The 18,477-nt window shown below is 38.0% G+C and overlaps 1 long non-coding RNA gene across 1 annotated transcript in view; it reads right to left on the reverse strand.

Annotated features, from left to right (window-relative positions):
- The window catches only part of LOC147582573 (uncharacterized), an 8,862-nt gene extending 72 nt beyond the window's left edge, over nucleotides 1–8,790 (reverse strand). Inside the window, exons 1-4 of the long non-coding RNA XR_015248748.1 lie at nucleotides 8,651–8,790; nucleotides 3,310–3,429; nucleotides 1,013–1,052; nucleotides 1–69 (exon numbers count right to left, since the gene is read on the reverse strand). The exon at nucleotides 1–69 is cut by the window's left edge and continues 72 nt beyond it. This is a non-coding gene — a long non-coding RNA (uncharacterized LOC147582573). The remainder of the gene's footprint in view (nucleotides 70–1,012; nucleotides 1,053–3,309; nucleotides 3,430–8,650) is intronic.
- Between the last annotated feature and the right edge of the window lie 9,687 nt (nucleotides 8,791–18,477).

Genomic DNA, 18,477 nt, shown 5'->3' on the forward strand with positions numbered 1-18,477 from the left:
AAATGACATTCTGGCGTTGTCTGGAATACACTTGGCAATCATGGTTTGGCATCAGATTGCAGACCTTACCTGCAAAATGAAGCATTTATTTAATTTCAAACAAGAGAAAAACTATGACATTTATTCATTTGCCAACTCTGAAAGTATAAAAATGTAAAATCACTTCAAATTGTGATATATAATGTTTAAATGTATTCCATTTGTGTAATTGTATTAGGCCCAGCTGGTATTTTAAGGTTTTGTGAGTAATTTCTTTTTTTTTTTTTCTTAATTTTAAACTGGAAGTTGTTTTCTTTAAAAATATTTCTTTCTTTTCTCTTCGATATATGGGCATTTGCTTTAATTTAAAATTTGGTTCCAGGGGTGCCTGGGTGGCTCAGTTGGTTAAGCATCTGACTTCGGCTCAGGCTCAGGCCATGATCTCAAGGTTCATGGGTTTAAGCCCCATGTTGGGCTCTCTGCTGACAGCTCAGAGCCTGGAGCCTGCTTCGGATTCTGTGTCTCCCTCTCTCTCTGTCCCTCCCCAACTCACAAGTTCTCTCTCTCTCTCAAAAATAAATAAACATTAAAATTTTTTTAAGTAAAAAATAAAAATTGGTGATAAAAATGTTAAAAAAGTAATCAATAAAATTAGGTTTCAAAAGTAATTAATAGTAAATTAATAGCAGGACAAAATTAGTTCAAACTTTTTTGTATCCTATAGGTAGGGTCATTTATTTCTTTTGTGCCTCTAAGAGATGAGTCTTTAGGTTACTATTATCTCTGTGCAGTCTGTGGGGACCTCAACCAAGAATGTTATCTGGCATTGAAAATAAGAGATTTGAAAATATTTTGTCGAAGAAATTATAATGAAAATAATTCAATTAAAAAAAAAGGAAAAGCTTTATTTACGAGATGTTATTTTCACCAAAAGGGGCCAAATTATCTGTCTAATTTGAGGAATTGAGACTCAAACCATCAACGACCATCAAATCTAAAGCGATCTAGCTTACATTAGAACAAACATACTTACCAAAGTATTCTTAGACCCGGAGCAGTGTTGCAAAAGGAGCCTGGAATACAAGGAAGATAAGGAAGGTCATTATCACCTAAGCAGATCCTTCAGAAAAAAAGCTCACAGCAAGGTCAAGTTAGACTTCCTCCCTTCCTTCCTTCCTTCCTTCCTTCCTTCCTTCCTTCCTTCCTTCCCTCCTTCCTTCCTTCCTTCCTTCCTTTTAGAGAGAGGGAGAGTACAAGCGGGGGAGAGAGGCAAAGGGAGAGAGGGAGAGAATCCGAAGCAGGCTCCACACTCAGCACAGGAGCCCAACAGGGGCTCAGTCCCACCACCCTGAGATCACCATCTGAGATGAAATCAAGAGTGAGAGGCTGAACAGACTGAGCCACCCAAGCACCCCTCACGTTAGGCATTTCTTCAGTCATTTTAGAGAGGTAGAGATTTTTCTGGGGAGTGTTTGGGATAAAGTTGACCAATTTGAGTAATTTAGGCCAATTGATCTGTAATTCTTCTTCCAGATATCCAGGTCTAACTAAAAACTATCGGGGTGATGTAGACAAAAGAGAGGTTTGGTCCTAGTTACCTAGAATGCAGAATCTGACAGACCTGCCAGGAGGTTCTTATTCAACTACCATTTCACACTGACAGTCACCATATATCCCCAGTCTAGTGCCTTTGTTAATAGCACACGTGCTTCAGGATAAATAACTGAACTTGACAAAAACTTGAATGCTGAATGCGACAGATCCATTTTTAATTCGCACATTGAGTACTTGAGTACGTAACAATAAAACTGACCTTACTGTGATTTTAAATGATTTTTTTAAAACTTCAGGCAATGAAGTTTAATATCCATTCTTCAAGAAATACATAATGCATGTACATCAAAATTCACTTCATAAGAACAAATATGGTCAAGTGATATAAAATCCACTTGAAGTTTAAAATAATGACTTTGCAACTTAAGAGTTGATTTTCAGATGACCAAATCACTCGAAGGAATTAGCCAGAGAGATGGACATTTGGAAAGTTCTCTCTGTTTCCAAGCTTTTACAGTAAATTTTCTGCAGAGAGAGTGTTGTATACATGTAATCTGCACAACAAAGGGTCCCCCATACGTACAAAGGTTTCCAGGGTTGAGGCGAAATTGGCATTGTGTAAAGAGCACTGTGTTGCAAAAAGTGCAATAATTTAGGAGTAAAATGACCTTTTGTTTTTCTTCTAGCACTTTCAAGCCAAGGGAACACCGACTTTTGGCAAGTCTGTTAACCTTTCTATGAGTTAACTTGCACATCTGTGAAATCAAATATATAAATGCCTTCCATAGAGAGTTCCCATTGCTAAAATCCAGATGGTACTCATTTCTACTTTTTCTCCTGAGACTGACGGACCTGCTAGACTTTGGGGCAATCGGAAGAGTTAATCTTACTTTTTTGTGGCATAGCTGAGGGTCCTTTGCAGACCATTTTCTTTGTGGTCCCATTGAGAGGGTATGGCTGTCTCTAGTCTAAAGGGATGAAGTAGAAGCATATCCCTTCCCTCTTTTCTCTGGCTGCCTTGTCCGCTCAGCCTCCATCTTGACTATGACAGTACAAGAAGTGAATTTTAGGGCAATTGTAGGCATTGGACTTCACTTTTATCATTTCCAAAGAAAGAAGGTTTGCTCAAGGAACGTTTGATGGAACATCAAGCTTCATGCTGAGTGAGTTCTCCTCCCTCAGATTCCTTCTGGTCTACAATACTCTCTTTAAGCTATTTGGATGGACAAATCCATCCCTTCATGAACACTCACGTCTTCAACAGAAAGAGGTCTCCCGTTTTGGTTCTTTCCTGGATCCTCAAAATCGAGTGCCGTGGACTTTAGCCTAGGAAACAGACTCTTGCATACATCTAAACACAGTCTCTAGGATGGTTCGGGGATTCTAGTAAGAAAGCATCCTATTTGAAAAAAAAATTTTTTTTTCTGAAAGTCGATAAACCCTTTTGGACAAATAGATGCACATTTTGACACGAGGGGCATTGTGTAATTTACCCCTGATTTTGGCACCTGGTGATGTCAAGTACGCAGATGCAACAACAAAACTCACTTGCTCCTATTGTGGCACCAGCTCCCGGTCAATCCTATTGAGTTAGCCCTTCCTCTCCCCTGTCTAGGATGGGATTGTCAAGTTTCCCAGCCACATTATCATTGGATACGATCATGCGTGGGCGTACTCAAAAGTGTTGCACAAGTGAGATAGTATTATGGTAGAAATGAAGTCTGGTTCGCATCTGTATTCCCTCGAATCAAGACGGCATCCTGGTATAGTACTCACCGTTGTCGCATGAGCCAAAAAGACACGGAAACAACACTGCCATTAACTGATAAAACAGTGGTTTTGAGATCCATCCCAAGTTTAGAGATGTTCAACGTGAAAAATTATGCATCTTGGAATCTATAAAAGATAACAAGTAGGAAAAAATATACATTTACCCAATTGGATACTATCAAGGTAAACTAGAATGGCATATAAGCACTTCTTAACATGCAGCACAAATAATTATTGCAATATGATATTAAAATAGATTTAGTTTGAGTACTTCGATAGTCCTTTCAGCTTTTTTTCCCACAGATGGCTTATTTGTATGGAATATAATTTTGATCTTTTTCTACCTTAAATCCCTTTGTCTTCTTCTTCTTCTTTTCTTCTTCTTCTTTCTTTTTTTTTTTTTTTTTGAGTTAAGCTTATCTTTGGATTTAAGAACTCTTTCTTTCAAGTTTATTCATTTATCTTGAGAATGAGAGAGAGAGAGAGAGACAGAGACAGAGACAGAGAGAGAGAGACAGCGAGCAGGAAAGGGACAGAGAGAAAGAGAGAATCCCAAGCAGGCTCCATTCTGTCAGCATAGAGCCCAGCATGGGGCTCGATCTCATGAACCGTGATATTATGACCTGAGCCGAAATCAAGAGTCGGACACTTACTCATCCCAAGTTGGGATGCCTGGGTGGCTCAGTCGGTTAAGCGACTGACTCTTGATTTCGGCTCAGGTCATGATCTCACCGTCTGTGAGAGGGAGCCACACATCAGGCTCTGTGCTGACAGTTGTGGAGCCTGCTTGGGATTCTCTCTCTCTCTTTCTCTCTGCCCCTGTCCTGCTCACACCCTCCCCCCTCTCTCTCAACATAAACAAATAAACTGAAAAAAAGAACCCTGTAACTTATTTAAAAAATTGTTGTCTTCATAACAAAACAAAAACAGCAGCAAAAAAAAAAAGATATATGATGTGTGTACATGTGCAGTTGTTTTAGGGAGGCAAGGCACGAATAAGGTCACAAAATAAGCTATGGTTTCTATATGTGCCTACTCGCTAAATGAGCTTTCAGGTTCACAAAGGGTCTTTATAGTAGTGTTCTCTGTAGTGTCCAATATTATGGTTTGCTCCAATCTGGGTTATGTAGTAACTTCTGTGTATATTTTAAGAATAACCTTACTATGTTATCACGAAGGCAACAATACTCAGCATAGACAATGTAGACAGTATAGGCAGTACTCCAAAATGGAAAAAAAGATTTCAGTTTCATTAAAAAAATGATGGAACATTGGGGCGCCTGGGTGGCTCAGTCGGTTGGGTGACCCGACTTCTGCTCAGGTCACGATCTCACGTTCCGTGAGTTCGAGCCCTGCGTCGGGCTCTGGGCTGATGGCTCAGAGCCTGGAGCCTGCTTCCGGTTCTGTGTCTCCCTCTCTCTGCCCCTCCCCCGTTCATGCTGTGTCTCTCTCTGTCTCAAAATAAATAAACGTTAAAAAAAATTTAAAAAAATGGAATAAAAAGATTTGCAAGTAAATTGGCTATGGATTAACTACGAAATATGAAAGGTCTTTGGAATTTAAAAGGTGGTTTTAAAGAAAAGAATGTATTTCGACAAGCACCAATTCCTTTTTTCAACAATTGTATGCTCTTTTGAGTACGACTGGATAGCTTCCTTCTTATTTTTCCTTATTTTTCAATAAAGAAAAAGTATTTGCCCCTCTTTTTAGATTATCACTCATCTGTAAGAAAAAAAAATCCTCCCTAGTTTCTTTGTAACCGTTAAATGCATAGTGAAATATTTTTTACCCTGAGACGTTCATGTCATCTGGGTGTTTCAGATCATGTGTTTGTGAGGATAAGGAATCCTAGCCTGGCTTCTAATTTACTACAGACTCAGAAAGACATGTGTTGACCTGCATGGCCAACCTCAACAGACCAGTATTTAAGAAACAGCACAGGAAGTGACACAGAGAAACAAAGCTGGGACACCTGTCCGGGTCACTGTTGACCCATCATGCTTAACTAATTTTTTAGTGATCTCTGACCCAGATTTCCACAGTTCCACAGGGATTTATATCTTTCATGCAACAAATCCTACACCTGCATTCAATTAATGAAACAAAACTCAACTTTGTTATCTGATGAACTGAGCAAGCAGAACCATTGAGACAATTGTTTTATTATTGTATTGACAAATTATCCTATTAACAACTGGCTACTACAAAAATCAATTAAAATCTTGGCTGAGAAGTTTGAATATAGTTGGATAAGTAGAAATGGGAATTAACTAGTGTGTTGGTAGTTTTTTAAAATGTAGTTCATAAATTAGCAGCAAGCATATCAAAAGCAGAAATTTGTCTTGAAAATAAGAATGCTAAGTTATAACAGGGCATATGGAGCTGTTCAGCATTTAGTTTCATTTTATTTCCTGCTTCTCAGTATTTGAGTGGATATCAATGCTTTTTTTTCTTTCCCTCCAATATATATTTCTAAGCACTTAATTTTTAGTGATTCCTTACTGTTGTATTTGATAAACTACCTTGTAAAATATTTAAGATGTGGAATGATAATGTTTGGATCTTTGAATCTTTGGTCATAAAAACAGGATTCATTAATTTCCTTCCTTACTATAGTAATTCTTATTAATTTAGAATATTGAGTTGGAATCCATGGACAAGGGGATTGAAGACTGAATAGTATTTTGACTTCGGGAGTCAAAAAGAACTATTGTCCTTTTGCTAAACAAAAATTTTACTTTCTTAGCTAGTATAGAGAAAACCTAATGATATTTTGGCATTTACTTCTGCCCTCTAAATACTCTTTAACTATACTTTCAGCAAAAGTAAGCAAAATCCGGTATGCTCTATAAAGACAACAATATGCTTAAGGTGTTTAAAAATCATTTAATTGAAACTCAAAATACACTTTTGTAAAGAATAATCAGAGAAACCACCCATGATGGAGAAACAATGAAATGCTCAGGACAAAACTACATTTCTTCTAAGGTATATAACCCTTAATGGTATCTACAAACCCGGTAAGTATTGCTTTGGAGGGTGGAGGAAATTAGCTTTCACCTAGTCACTGATGTATTACACTTGAAAGTAACTTAGGAATGTATAACTTTAAAATTTGAAAGAGAAAGACTAATTTTGCTACTGAGCATGTGCCAAATGGTTCATAAAGTTGTCAGTATGTTATCTTTTCCTATAAATAGGTTTGCTGATTGCAGAAAGCACACATTTGTCTAAATGATACCTGATCTCTGTCATTCACATGATAGATTTTTTTTGCTTGAAAGATGTCATCAGTCAGTGCTGAAGAGAGAGTATTGATAATCAAGTGAAAGAACAATTCAGAAAAAAAAAAGATAGAGGAAAAAAGAGGATGTTAGAACAATTGTACCCCATTCAATCCCTGAATAGCTCCGTTTCACCCCCAGGAGTACAGAGACACTAACTGGAATACAAAAGGCAGCAATAAAACGCAGAGAAAACAAAGGAGCCTCAGAAACTTCAAGGCTGATATGAAACTCAAATCTATATTATGGATTAAGAACCTAAAATAGTCACAATAAAAATCGACTGTTAATATATAGTGCATTCAATTAATTTTTCCTAATCATATCCATAGTGCTTCTACATGTATTCTCTGGTATCTTAGTTTTCTTTCTTTCTTTCTTTCTTTCTTTCTTTCTTTCTTTCTTTCTTTCTTTCTTTCTTTCTTTTCTTTCTTCTTTCTTTCTTTTCTTTTCTTTCTTCTTTCTTTCTTTCTTTCTTTCTTTCTTTCTTTCTTTCTGTTTTTTTTTAACATGTATCAGGTATACAACATAATGTCTGAATATATGTACATATTGCAAAATGATCACCAAAATAAGTTCAGTTAACATCCATCACTGCACATATTTTGGTTCTTTTCATAACTTAATTCACTTTCCCCTCTTTTCAAATGCCTTTAACCGATTATCTAAGCAAGTATCTAGACAGTAGACATTTGGTTTCCAAATAGTTTTATAGGATTATTAACAATGTGGAATAGGCATCTTATCTCCTTCTTTGACCTCCATTCTTACCTGACCCTTTAGCCAGGTTGGGTGGTTTGCTAACTGAGGACTAAGTGTCTTACAGGCTTTCCTGGGTACATTTGGTGGCTCTCTGTGCATGTCCTCTCCACTTCAACAGATATCCAGATGCTATGTACTTTTTTAAGTCTAGCTCATATTCCATCTCTACTGGGAAACAATCCCTCTGCACTCCCATGAGAAGTTGGCTGCCAATTCTCACAACTGGTCTAGCGGTTGAAATCTATACAACTCCTCTGAACTATGCTAGCAAGGAAAAGCCAAGAAATACATGGGCATAAGGAACACAAGAATGCCGGAAAAATGCTGACATGGTTGTCCCATGCAGCCTGAGGAAAGAGTTGGGAATGGTGACCATGTATGTGAATTCCCTCAACCCAGTGGAGAATGTGTGACTCTGTAGAGACCCAGGCTAAATGGACATGGTGGCCATAAACAGCAGTGAAGTTGGAGTTAATCAAAATGTATTGTTTATAAGGAACTGTGGCAATGGCTAGCTGATGAGGAACTCTCTGGGCCACTGGGGTCCTAACTGATATATAGAAACCTCCTACATATGCAGAAACAAACTCCAGCTTTCAAGAATGAAGGCCCGATTGGAATCACCATAAGGGAAAGCCATTGCCTCTTGTTCAATTTTAAACGCCAAATCTGTTTGTGGCCTAGTATCTCTTGGATGAAGGGTAGGTCAGGTACACTTCAGGGATGACTCCACCATAATACCACAAATGTAGTATAAGTCCATTTCTTAGACCCAAAGACTTGTATCTATATTAATCCACTGGGAACTTATGGGGACCAGACTTATGGGGATCAAGTGATGGAGGTTTGACCCAAATCTATCATAAAGGTTGGCTCTAGTTGTTGCGTATAAATTTGGAATGGACACCCCCAGCTCTTAGCTAAAAACTCACGAGCCATGGAATGAGGGCCATTCAGGTAGAATGGATCAAGGTAAAGCCTCTTAAGTCATATTCACCAATGTTGATTAAAATCAATACTATATATTTTGGAATATTTATGATCTAGTGCTACTATCATAGATTTGGATGCAGACATGGAAATTTCTCTAACATTGATTTTTAACTAGGTTGGTTGACCAGAGCTGATAACAGGTAGGGCTAGGGCTTGTATAAGAACAGATAATGACTCAAATTTCAGTTACTATTCAAGATACAGTCCCTTTTTTGGAGAAAATAAACCCTGACTGAGCGCTGTCATTCTGACAATTGGTTTTTATCTATCCCATTAAACACAGAACATCAGAAACAATTTTCTCTTACCTGGAAGGAACAGTTATGCATCTTTCCTGTATTCACCTAGAGCTAAGCTAATTCTCCATCTTTGTATCATAATTAAATCTTTAAGCATCTTGATCATCTCACCCTTCTACAGACTATCACACTGATCCACTTACTGATGGAATAAGATAATAGGACCTGGTGAGCATGAAGTACAAGAATGTTATGGTAGAAACATAAGTGACTGAGCTAATATAGAGATAAACCTGAAAATGTACTCCGGTATTTGAGGGTCTAGTGATCTGGAACATACGATAAGCTGTTGTACATTGTACTCACCACCCCTAGAAAGAGGTACAGTGCCTGATAAGCTTCTGAATTTTGGAGGCAATTCATGTTGCGTTAGGTATGCTGGCTGTTCCCACTTATGAAATCATCCATAATGGGTGCCAGCTTTGAATGTGGCCGAGGGAAAGACCCTTCTTTGGTTCGTCAGCTATTCTAGACTCTAGTTCAATCATGTAGATCACTTGACAGTATGACACCACACATTCAGTGTGCTATATGGAATCTCCTGTGTTTTTGAGCTCTCTGTGGAAGACATCATTTCCTTCTAGAGGGAGAATTCTTGACTTTGCAGCTGGATCCTGGTAGAGATTGATTACCTGGCTGTCTATACCAAGTGTCCATGTGAATGAGCTTTTCTTAATTATTTAGTGTTCTCTCACCTACCCAGTCTTAGTGATGGATAATGTCTCCCACTTCATGGTGATCTCCATAATTGAATAGGAGTGATATAAACAGGACTGTACCCAAAAAGGTCCAGACAGTGCAAGTAAATTGCCTGGAAAGGTGATTCACACTCTTAGAAGCTTTACTCCTAATTTGTATCTGCACAAAAGGAATCATGGGTTGCCAGGGACCAGCTGCTCGAGAATGAATAAAATCACAACTGCCTGGTTTAACATACATTTCCCTTAAGAGAAGTGCATTAGAAGTGGTGTTGCAGTATTTAAAACCATATTTAAGGTGTCTCCACAGTACAATAAGGAGGGAAAATTTTCCCAGTTGGCCAAATTTTGAGCAGGATACCCGGTCACCCACTTTTCCTGTGGAAGAGATACAGAACTACACTACTTGCCACATCTTATCTAATGTTAATGTTACCTAATGATCAGCAACTTGGAGAATGTTAAGACTGGGGGAATGGTAACAGGAAGTTTGAGTTTTCTCAACAAGGCAGATGAATATATATATACAAATACATATATATGTGTGTATACATATATATACATATATATGTGTGTGTATACATACATATACATACACATAATACATATATACATACACATATATGTGTAGATATAATAATGTATGTGTAATAATGTATATATTATATATAATGTAAAATATATATAATGTATTATATATATATATATATATATATATATATATATATATATAAAACCCAAAGTGTATGTGTGGGACTGGATAAAAAGGGTATGGAACAATTGTGGAAGGAGCATAAAGTTGGATTCAGGATGATTTTATTGATATGCACCCAGTAAGCGGAGATTCCGGATTTTAGTTTTGTGGTTTGAGGGGGTTAAAAAACACTCTAAGAGTCTGATTGGTTGGATGGCTGAAACATGCACCAATAGGTGTCCTATAGTAAATGCAGGTGAAATGACAGAATTGTCTTGGCATCCTCTAAAGAAAGGTATCCAAAGGCTTATGGAAATAGGAAGGTTAGAGTGGATTTATCACGAATAACCCGCTCTCAGCCTGGGAGGGTCAGAGGATCTACCCTTTACAAGTGTGGGAAATACAGTTGAGAGAGCAGTCACACACACCACCCTTAAGTTCCAAATGGGTCTGAGCTCTTGGTGATTCCAATTTTATAGGAATTCGCTTTAACCCAGGTAGCAAGACACTTAAATCTTCAGTGGACTTTGTCAGAGGAACAGGATACATGGTAATATCAGTGAATCCCATTTGATACAGCATATCACTTATTTTTCGGTGAATCTGTTCCTCGGTCATAAATAATGACATAAATATGTCATAATAATGACATGCATGGTTGTCACTGTGGTGGTGACAGCCTTTCAGGTATTCTCACATCCTGGCAAGGGGAGACTCTTCTCTTGCCTCTTCCGGTTCCTGGAGATTTCTGGATTTCCTTTCCGAAAGGAACCCATCTCCGACTCTGACGTCACCTTGTCTTCTGTGTGTCTCTGTCTTCTCTTCTTCCGTCTCTTATAAAGAACTTGTTACAGGATTTAAGTCCCTTCTGGATAATCTGAGTGATCTCGTTTTAAGATTCTTAATTACATCTGCAAAGATCTTTTTAACAAAGGTAAAATTTTAACAAGGTGACATTCCACAGGTTCAGGGGGTTAAAAAAATAGGCATATATATATATATATTTTTTAATTTTTTTTAATGTTTATTTTTGAGACAGAGGGAGACAGAGCATGAGTGGAGGAGGGGCAGAGAGAGAGGGAGACACAGAATCTGAAACAGGCTCCAGGCTCTGAGCTGTCAGCACAGAGCCCGATGCGGGGCTCGAACCCACGAACCGTGAGATCATGACCTGAGCCGAAGTCGGACGCTTAACCAAGTGAGCCACCCAGGCACCCCTAGGCATATATTTTTGGGGGAGCTACCATTCAACCCCCTACAGTCACCCATTATTTTTATATCAGTAGTGCACTCCACTTGGTTGCTGACTAGTATCCCCTTGAACAGATATACCATTCTCCGTGTATCCATTTGTCTTTTGATGGACATTTGATTGCTTCCAATTTAGGGCAATTGGGGGGAAAAGGCCGCTCTAAACATTTGTGTGCAAGTCTTAGTGTGGACAGAGGTTCTCATGTCTCTTGTCTGAATGCTTCGGTGAAGATTCCGTCTATAGATCTCCTGAGCTTTCTCTCCATGAAATTCCTCTCCTGCAAATGCTCCCTGCCTAGTCCTGCCTATAATCTGAACTGTGCCTTTGCAACTCTTGGAGAGTGCTAAGCTCTAACTGAGTACCTCCTCCTCACCGTGCACACCGGAGGTTCCCTCCCCGTGCTCTGTGGGTCAATCACAGAGCTCATGTGTTTGTTTCTCTGCTCTTAATGGTCACTGACTCATTCCACCTGCTGTCCAGTGACTGACCACTCCTGTTCCATATATTCCATCTCTGTTTTAGTTGTTTCACACAGGAGACTAAAGGTTTACCTATTATTCACGCATGTCAGGGAAAAAATGCTCTACCCTTACGATATGTTTTTCTTCTTTTGATTTAGAAGGTTATTTTCCATAATGGACAAGACATGCAAAATTAGATTTAGGCATTTATGTTAACATTTTTGGGTCTATAGCATTTTGCCATTTGTGTTAGAAATAGCTTTCTCCTTCCCTCGATGATCTTCTTGTTGCAAACATTTGAAAAAATTCTTTCTCATGTTTATTTTTGAGAGAGAGGGAGAGAGCGCATGAACAGGGGAGGAGCAGAGAGATAGGGAAACACAGAATCGGAAGCAGGGTCTGAGGTGGCAGCACAGAGCCTGGTGCGGGGTTCAAATTCACAAACCGTGAGATCATGACCTCAGCTGAAGTCGGCTGCTTGACTGAGCCACCCAGGCACCACTTGCTGCAAAACTGTTAACACTGATACTGCCATGCATGGAAAAGCTCAGCTCATTCCAGGATTTTGTCTTCCTATTTTTATTTATTTATTTATTTATTTATTTATTTAGAGAGCAGGAAAGGGGCAGACAGCGAGAGAAAGAATTCAAAGCAGCACTATCAGAGCAGAGCCTGACGTGGTGCTGGATCTCATGACCCTGAGATCATGACCTAAGCCAAAATCAAGAGTCAGACACTCAAACAACTGAGCCACCAAGGGGCCCCTAGGAGTTTGCCTCCTTGACACAGTTTTTGCAGGTTTCCACACCCTATGGTGTGTGTGTGTGTGTGTGTGTGTGTGTGTGTGCATGCATGTGTGTGTGTGTGTGTGTGTGTACAGGAGCTCATGTGCATTTGTACATGTGAACTGTTTTTATTGTAGGTTTTAAAAGGGCAGGAGATTTATGCTTCACAGGGGCATCTCTTTACTGAATTTTCTTTGTTGAATTATTAGTAATTTTCTTCCTAATATGAAATACAGAGTAAGATTTCAATAGAATACCTTTCAAACAAAACAGCATGCTCACTGTATTACAGCTCATTATTTGGTTTGATTATATACATTAGCAAATTTCTTGGGAAAAATACCCAAGGCCTCACTAAAATTGGCTCTTATTGTTTCTGAAGATAATTTCTAATGTAATACCTTTGGAATATTCTTGTGAGACATTAAAAATGAACATTCTCCAGGGAAATCTAAAATCAATTCATATTTCCCCTACCCCAAACAGTAGTAGTTTAAATAAGATTACTTGAATGTATTTATGAAATTTGAAAGAAAAGTACAAAATCAAATCTTTGAGCTATGATAAATTATTGATTAAACTATGGATACGTGCCTGTGTGTTTGAACATACATTATGTGTGATATATACTCCTATATATAGGTTGGTAGATACTTATAGAGATAAATAATATGAGACATAAATCATTATAAATGCTTAAAATATATACATTATAACATTTATGATGACAGCTGTATAAACACATTATTGATATAGGCAAATCTAAATATAATAAATAACCTAAATAATATATTAATATAATTCATCTAAATAATCGCATATTGGTATATCAAGTACAAAGATCATAGTTCTCTGATATTCTTCAACTTTGCCTAATTAATATGTTTTATTAAACAATTGGAAGAATTGAGTTAACCAAAAGAAATTCCTCTCAAAATACTTGTTTGAAGCTAATTTACTACTTTATTAAAAAACAAAACAAAACTCAGAGGGGCACCTGGTTGGCTCAATTGGTTGAGTAGCTGACTTCAGCTCAGGTCATGATCTCACAGTTCATGAGTTCAAGCTCTGCATCGGGATCTGAGCTGACAGCACAGACCTTACTTTGGATCCTCTGCTCCCCTCTCTCTGCTCCTCCCCTGATCATGCTGTCTCTAAAAAAAAATAATAATAAAAAAAGCTCAGAAAGTCTCACATGCTTACATATGAAACTACTCCCATAGTAGAGTATACATGACTCATTTTAACCAACTGAAAGTGTCACAAGTGAGTAGCAAAGTGAAATCTGACTATTTAGTAACATTCTATGTACTGGTCTATACACCATTCATCAAAACTCTGCAAAAGATCACTTACTGATTAGAATTTGCCTACTTGTCTTATATTTTGGAAACATTTTAATTGTAAAAATGTAGTCTTACTAAATAAATTCACTCTGAGTTTTAGCATAGGCTTCTCTTACGTTTTAGATTTTTTTCTTTCACTAACATAACGTATATTTACTATGGATTTCTTTCTCGTGATTAGATATTCTCTTTCTATAAATAATTGATTGCTTTCTTTAACCGCCTTTCAGCCGATTGTTGAATGAAATTCTTGCTTTTCTGTTTTGTACTGGAAAGCAATCAATATCACCTGTTATATACAATGATATGCCCATGTGTTTAATACTGTGTAATTTTTTAGGCATTTGTGCATGAATGAGGAATACATTTCAACTCCCACACGCTGGATGTCCAACCGGTTGTAGTTCTGAGATTGTTGTGAAGAAGTAATAAGTAATGAAACAACTGACTGGCCTTCTAAGGAAGGGGTTAATCACACCCCCTTCCATAACTGCTGATTGTCTGCAAGACGAGGAACAAAGCTCTCAAAGCTGGGCATGTCACATACAACCCTCCATGAAGTATCTCATACCCGCTTCTCCAGCTCATTGCCAGGCTTCTCCTCCTCTGCACTCATCACTCTAGTAGTCAAATACTTCAAGTTTCTGGAACATTCTATACGTCTGTACCTCTGCTGAGAAAGCTCCCCAAACCTTGTGTCCTCCTCATTTCACTTCACTTGGCCTACTCCCCTTGGGTGAGAGCAGTTCCCTAACAGAGCATTTTGTATAGGATTAACTCATTCTGGCTTTTCCTGGCAAAGTTCCCAAATTTCAGTGTTGGAAACATGGTTCACACTTGGCATGGGAAAGAATGGACCCAGCAGCTGGAATATTTGTCTCCCTTGACCTTCATCTGAATCTTTGGAGGATTGTCATCTCCAGGCCTGGCAGCTTTTTCAGCCCCCCCCCACCCCCCATCAAGAAAGAACAGACAGAAATAATGAAAAAATACGTTTCAATAGCCAGTAAATATGCTATAATCTAGAATCCGAGTGACCTCCTTTCTAATGTTTGGAATTTTTTTTAATCATTGAGCTAACGATTTCCACATCTAATGAAAGCCCAAATTCCCAACTGAAATTCTCACTGGAATTTTACATCCTCAGTCCTTTCTGATAGGTAAGGACTAACTAATCATCTGCACAATCCTCAAACATATGTATCTGCATCTATTTGGTCACGGCCCCACACAGGGCTTGGCCAAGAACACATTACCCAGTTAATCCTGTCCAATGGTGTCCAGCCAACTCCAGCAAAGAGAAGGATACTTCCTGGCCCCTAATCCTGCCTTCTCAATGCAAACCCCAAAATGGGGATGTGCTATCCTTAAGAACAATTAGGATTATTGTGCTCTTTGATCCAAATTGTGGCTGATGATGCCTCTTTCCATTCTTTTCTATTTTTCCTCGTTTCTCCTTCAAAGTATGACTGTCTATGCCAGTCCACTGGAAGAGATTAAGTCACCACACTTTAGCCAGCACCTGTGGGATCCCTCCTCTCCCACAAACAACGCTGAGGGGTCTTTTTCGCATGCCTTGCCAGAGAGCTCATCTTTGAATCAAGCAGCCTCAACCATCCTCCTTCCCCTCCATTAAGATGCCTGTCACTTGTCTTGGTCCTGTTGTTACTCCAGTTGAAGGTCACAGCTGCAGTTTCCCACCATCCTAGTAAAGAGCCCAGGGCATGCCTTAGTGGCCTCGTCCATCCTGAGGCTGGAGAGGGCCCGGGGCTCAGGCATCAGTAGGGCATCCTGCCAGCCTGGAAAAATGCAGGGTACGGAATGGGCAAAAAGAGCCTGGCCTCCAGAATGGAATTTATTTAGGCTTGATGCCTAAGGTGAAAGCAGAGATTTTAAACTCCCAGAATGCAAAGAACCCCTGAGGAGAGGGGGCAGGAACAATCTGCTAATGAGGTCATAGGCTATTTTATTATTCAGGTGCGTTCTAAACTGTTCTTTCCATGCCTGGCTTTTCAATTCAAAATCAGTCTCCTCAGATAGTGTTTGTGCTTGGATACTCATGTGAAATTTTGTCATTCTTATTTTCTTCCAGATTTTCCTCTTAGTTTCTCATCCACTTGGGTTCATATGTGTGTTGTCATGTGTTCTATTGACAGGCCAAAGGATGGCAACATGGAAAACCGAGGCAACAGATCCAGGCTTTCTAGCTTTGGTTTCTTGAAAACTATGCATGGTGAGGCACCTGATTTTTGCTGTTGCTTCTTTGGTCTTTTTTTTTCTAGAAAATCTGAATAGGTTAGAAGAGAAACCACACCCAATCTCTATCATTCCCTGAAAGGGCAATGTTTCAGTTATAGGCCCTTTTTCACCCCTACCTCTCTGCAGTTGGGTACTTCTAGTCCATCATGTCTTGCCTCAGAAGCCACCACCTCCGGGAAGCCCTTCAAAATCTCCTACCTCTGGATTAGGTGACTCTTTTTTCTTTTCTTTTCTTTGCTTCTTTTCTTTTCTTTTCTTTTCTTTAATGTTTATTTATTTTTGAGTGGGCAGGCACAAAGAGAGAGAGAGGGAGAGTGAGGATCCCAAGCAAGCTCTGAGCTGTCAGTGCAAAACCCAGTGTGAGGCTGGAATTCGCAAACCATGAGATCATGACCTGAGCTGAAGTTGGATGCTTAACTGAATGAGCCACCCAGGCACCCCAGGTTACTCTTCTGTGTAGTGTGGCAACATCTAGTTATTTGCCCATCAGAACTCTTACTGAACTGCATTCCAGTTTCATGTGCGATTATCAGCCTTCCCATGAGGTCTTAAGTTGTTTGGGCATATTTTTTGCTTTTCATCCTTGTGTTTCTTATCAACAAAACATACTCATGCTCAATACGTATTTGATGAATTAAAACACAAACTATGCATTTGATAAAAAGTCTGTTTCTTCTTCCTCTGTTTTTATTTAGTATTAAAGATGTGGAAATGAAAAGTTCCTTCCCACTGATGTTTTAAGAGAAAATGATAGTCTATTCCAGTCAAAAACACGTTATGAAACATAATGAAGCCAAAATGTTCACATCTAATGACTGAAGTAGATGGCTCGTCTCCTGATGACTTAAAAAAAAATACTTTAGAATAATAGACAAAAACCAAGGACAGAAACATGAATGTTTCAGTCTTGGATGTTGTGTGTGTGTGAGATAGAGCTACAGATAAATAAAAACACACTTATGGGAAAGTTTTCCCTTTCCTGAAATAGATTTCAGCACCATTTGCTATCAATCCAACATGTAAAAGTTGTCTATTGGAGAAAGAAATAATTTCTGCTTAAGTAAAGGCCAAGGATTTCAATCTAATAATTATAAATACTGTTGCTAACAAACATCTTGATGTATGTCTTCATGGATATCCAGAAGAGAATAAATATAAAATATTAATAACTCTGCAGTAACAAGACTACAAAAAAGTATAATTTTTAATTTTAAAGAGTTGATATTCGTATATTATGTTAGTAAAAATTTGTATTAAATAATTAGATGCAATGAATTATTCAACAAAGATGAAAAGTATAAGAGTTTTTAAGGATCTATAATTTAAAAATAAAGGATGTTAGTTTAACCAGACCTAATTATTTCATTAAATATTTAAAGCAAAATATATCCTAAATTGTATTTGGATTTTAAATAGTTCTGCTTTTAAAAATCTAACCATTTTGTACCAAAAAGAAAAAGCAAAAAACCAAGTACATTTGCTTCCATGCATGTGAAATCTTCCTATTTTGTATTTTGCTTATCGTTAACATAAATTACAAAATTCTGTAGGCACCCTTAAAATTTGTCTTTATCTATTTAAGCAGCAACATAATTAATAGTTTACAGATACAATAAATTTGTTTCTTTAAAAATTAATTTATTTTCCATATTCATTTAAATAATGGTGGTGTATAATTTTTAAACATTAACATTTTTGTAAGATATTTCTCCAACTTTACTAGTGATAGTTTAACATAATTTGATAATAATACATGTACATATTTACCCAACGTCAAATTTTCCAATTTGCTGTGTAGTAAACACATAGGTTAGTGATTACTGCCCTTGTATTATTTTTGAATAGGAAGGCTAGTGAAATAATATGTAACTATAAAACATAAAGCTTTATTTGCTTCTGTCATATGAGAGAACTTTTCCTCAGTTATATCTCAAGGCAACGTTAACACCCTAACTACTTAAAAACTTTTTTGAATGTTTATTTATTTTTGAGAAAGAGAGAGCAGGAGAGGGGTAAAGAGAGAGTGGGAGACACAGAACTCAAAGCAGGCTCCAGGTTCTGAGCTGTCAGCACGGAGCCGAAACAGGGCTGAAACTCACAAGCTGTGAGATCATGACTCAAACTGAAGTTGGATGCTTAACTGCTTAAAGCCATCCGGGCATCCCAACATCGTAATGATTTTTAAAGCAATTTTTAACATTAACCTTAGGGTTTAATAAAACTCTATCACACCCACACAAACACAAGTATTAAAAAAAAAAGAAAATCACTGCAGTCAGGAAAAGAATGGTTTTATTAAATATAAAAATACATATACCACCTAGCTTCTGTTAATTTTATC

The sequence above is a fragment of the Puma concolor genome, chromosome A3 (genome assembly GCF_028749965.1).
Source record: "Puma concolor isolate L17-30 chromosome A3, mPumCon1.1.hap2, whole genome shotgun sequence".
NCBI classification, from domain to species: domain Eukaryota; kingdom Metazoa; phylum Chordata; class Mammalia; order Carnivora; family Felidae; genus Puma; species Puma concolor.